A 4,049-nucleotide genomic window follows, 5' to 3' on the forward strand; every position below is an offset into this window, starting at 1 on the left:
TTTGTACTGTATATAAATGAGACTATCCATTCGGTACCCCTTTCTGTCTGGCTACTTTCACTGTTATGGTTGTGAAATTCATCCATTCTGTTGTTGTTCTGTGCCGTCGAATCACCTGTGACTCACCAACCCTGTGTACAGCATGCTCTATCCTGAGCCAGTTTCACTGACTCCACCACATCTACTCTCATTGCACATCTACTCTCATTGCCCCAGTCACTGTATATCTCTCTCTCTCTCTCTCTCTCATCTGGGGTGTTCTTTTCTAGCGCTGTCCCTCCAGCCTTCTGATCATGACGTTCTTCTCCAAGGATCAGTCCCTCTTGGCCACGTGCCAAAGTATATGAGACAGAGCTTCAAAATTTTTGTTTCCAAAGAGAAACTTGATTTCACCCTCTCCAATACAGACCCATTTGTTCTTTTTGTGGTGCATAGTACATTCAAGACTCTCTCCAGCACCACAACTCAAAGGCATCAATTCTTCTTCTGTCTAGTTCTCTGATGCATAGCAAGTAATTACAAAGACCATGGACTGGATCAGATGCACCTTCATCTCTAGACTGACATCATTGCTTCTCAGTACTCTGGAGAGCTTCCTGACAGCAGATTTACCTAATGCAATTCTTCTTTTGATTTCCTGACTGATGATGCCAAGAGTGTTGATTGTGGAGCCAAGCAAGCTGATATTATTAACAACCTCAGTCTCTTTTCCATCTATTGTCATGCTGCCAATTGGCCGAGTGGTCAGAATCTCTGTCTTCTTGATGTTGATCCTTGATCCATATTGAAGACTACAATTCTTGACCTTCTGCAGCAAATGCTTCGGGTCCTCCTCCATTTCAGGAAGCAAGGTTGTGCCATCTGCATAATACAGGTCATTGATAATAGTTTGTTTTCATTGCTGTATACTATTTCACCATCAGCCCATGTCTGTTTCTTTATTCTCCTTTCAATCAACATTGTGGTGGTTTGTGACTTTTATCTAGTATGAATGGTCTTCCAGTAAATACTCTCTTGAGGAGCATAGGCTTGCATTTCTCTAGGGCATAAACCAAGGAAGAGAGTTGATGAGTCCCAGGATGTGCCTCTTGTTGAGATTTGATTGTTGTTGTTGCTTGATGCTGTTCAGTTGAGTATGACTTATAGTGGCCCCATAAACAACTGATCTGAATACTGTCCTATCCTGTGAAGCTGCCAGACAGTGTTCCAAAATATCTGTCAGTTTGCAAGCCCCATTAATTTGGTCATTTTGTTCTACATATTTTGTCATTTAAGCTGTTTTGCTAAGTGTTTAATATCAATATGTGATTTTAATTTCTTTTTCCTGGTAGCTAATAATGCTGAGTAGGTTTCCCAGTACTTTATGGCTTTCGGGATACAGTCTTTGGTGGAGTGTCCTGGCCTTTCACTTTGTTTTTCATTGATTTGTGAATGTATGTGAGAGAGCGATAGGTTCTGGATTAGTCCTATTTCCAATATGTGCAATCTATCAACCAATGTTGTTGTTGTTGTGCAATCTATCAACCAATGTTGTTGTTGTTGTTATGTGCCGTCGAGTCGCTTGCGACTCATAGCGACCCTACGTACAACAGCCCTAAACTCCGCTCTGTCCTGTGCCAATTGCACCGTCTCTGACACTCCCATCCCAATTACCCCAGTCACTGAATCAATCCACCTCATAGAGGGCCTTCCTCTCCTGTGCTGTCCCTCCACCCTCCCAAGCATGATGTCCCTCTCCAAGGACCGGTCTCTCCTCACAACATGTCCAAAGTAAGTTAGACAAAGCCTAAGAATCCTTGACTCCAAGGAGCCACCCGGTTTAACCCTATCCAGGACAAAACTGTTTGTTTTCCTAGCAGTCCATGGTATTCTCAATACTCTTCTCCAGCACCACAGCTCAAAGGCATGAATTCTCCTTCTATCCTCCTTGGTCATTGTCCAACTCTCTGAAGCATAACAAGTGACTGTGAAGACCATGGCCTTTATCAAAAGCACCTTAGTCTCCAGAGAGACACCATTGCTCTTCAGTATTTTGGAACTGTACGCACGCCATTCATTCCGGCGCGAGGGCCACAGGCCCTCGGGCCAAGAAAAGACTATCTACACACCAGTTCTACAGGATGCATCACCTTCACTCAGGAAACATTACGACTAACCTTCAGAGACCTTGATCCCAATATAACGAACTACCATCAGCTGATGCGTTTGGAATCACAGAAGCCATGGAAGCCTCATATATGTTATTAGATGGAGGACTAGTCAAAGGGAGATAGATGTGAAGGGAGGGGGTAGAAGTGGATGGGTATCCTGGTGGATGGTGGAGCAGGGAAATAAGTGGGTAAAGACGCGTGTGAGAAAGGCAGGGACATCAACCAATAGCATCTTTAATTACTGTATTTGTCCACTTAGTGTCTAATAGGAGCTCTCACACTGAGTGTAACGCAGCAGGACATAAATGGAAGAAGTGGAAGGCAAGGTCCTTGCTACAAGGCATTTAAGATGTGGTCAGGAAGCCAGGCAGCCACATGCTTAGCAGCTGAGGGCCAGTAGCCAGTGAGCATGTGATAAAGTGCCTTATTGAGAGAGAAGGTCCTCTGAGTAATACTGGAGCCCAAAGATTTAGTCTGCAGTGAATACCAGGGCCACAGGGGAAGAGAAGCCCCTCAGACACCTGGAGGATGGATTGGAGTTGGAAGAGAAGGAACAGGCTGAGCACATGCTAGGGGATAGGCTCCCAGCCTAGTAAGACTCAGGGCCTGGAGTTTTGTGATGGAGATGGGTACATGTTCATGTCCACACACATATATGTTGTTAATTGGAAGCTTTTTCACTTAGAGTTCGCAAAAACAAAACGTAACAAAAGAGTAGGGAGCGCTCTGATGGTGTAGTCCATAGGGGGTTGCACTCCTAACCCCAAGGTCGTACCTTTCTGGTGGTTTGAATCCATCAGTGACTCCACATGGGAAAGAGGGACAGTGTAGGAGTTTAGGGATTTTTTTTTTTTAAAGACGAGGAATGAGATAACAAAGAAGGTACAGCCATCTGAGACTTAAAATGGGCCAAAACATATATAGAGCCATGTCGGTTTCACTTTTATCTTGTCCATTTGACAACATTAAACTCATATTTTCAAAGGCATTTTATTCCCTAACTCCTCTTTATTTGAAACCAGCACATCGCATATTAGTGAGAGGAGATGGAAGGAAAGAGATAGGGAGTTGATTGGACTCCTTTTATTCTCCCCTGGGCAGAGTTTTAGAGATAGATAACTTAGTTCTTAAAAAGCTAGAATCATCACATTTTCTTTTTTTCTCCTTGAGGAGTATTATATGGCAAGTGCTTACTCTGTGCCTATGACATGCTGGAGACCCTTCTGAATATATTGTATTTCCCATTCATTTCATCCTTACACCACAACCATGGGCGTGGCACTTTTCTTATCAGCTCCCTGACACACAAGGAAACAGAGGCACTAGGAGATTAAAAGATCTTCTTACCACAAATGGTATCCGTGATAAGCCACAGCAGAACCAGGATTTAAAAGTAGATTCCCTGTGACAAAGTGAAGGTCAGTAATTTTTTTTTCCTTAAAGGGCCAAACAGTAAATACTTTTACCTTTGTGAGCTGTGTGGTCTCAACTATTAGCTCTGCCATTTCATCATGAAAGCAGCTGTAGGTTATCTAGAGAAATGATCCTATCTGTGTTTTAATACAACATTATTTATAAAACAAAGGGCTAAATTTGGCCTATGCATGATAGTTTACCAATCCATGATATAAATAAATGATAGACTTCCCTTTATGTGTGCTAAGTGTTTAAGTGAAGCCAAACTTTTACTGTCTTCTATTTCTTGCGTTCTAGGCAGACAGCAGTGGTTCTAGACTGTAGCTGAACATACCTCCCAGTGGACATTTTTTATCATAAGCAGAGAGCTGCTACCTTATTAAGTGTGTTTAACATCGAGGAATAATGCTCATCATCCACCAACGCACAGGATAGCCTCCCCCAGGGAAGAATTATGTGATCCCAAATGTCAATCATGCTGAG

The sequence above is a fragment of the Elephantulus edwardii genome, unplaced genomic scaffold, assembly GCF_000299155.1.
Source record: "Elephantulus edwardii isolate Elephantulus edwardi_28Jun2011 unplaced genomic scaffold, EleEdw1.0 scaffold00115, whole genome shotgun sequence".
Lineage (NCBI taxonomy): Eukaryota > Metazoa > Chordata > Mammalia > Macroscelidea > Macroscelididae > Elephantulus > Elephantulus edwardii.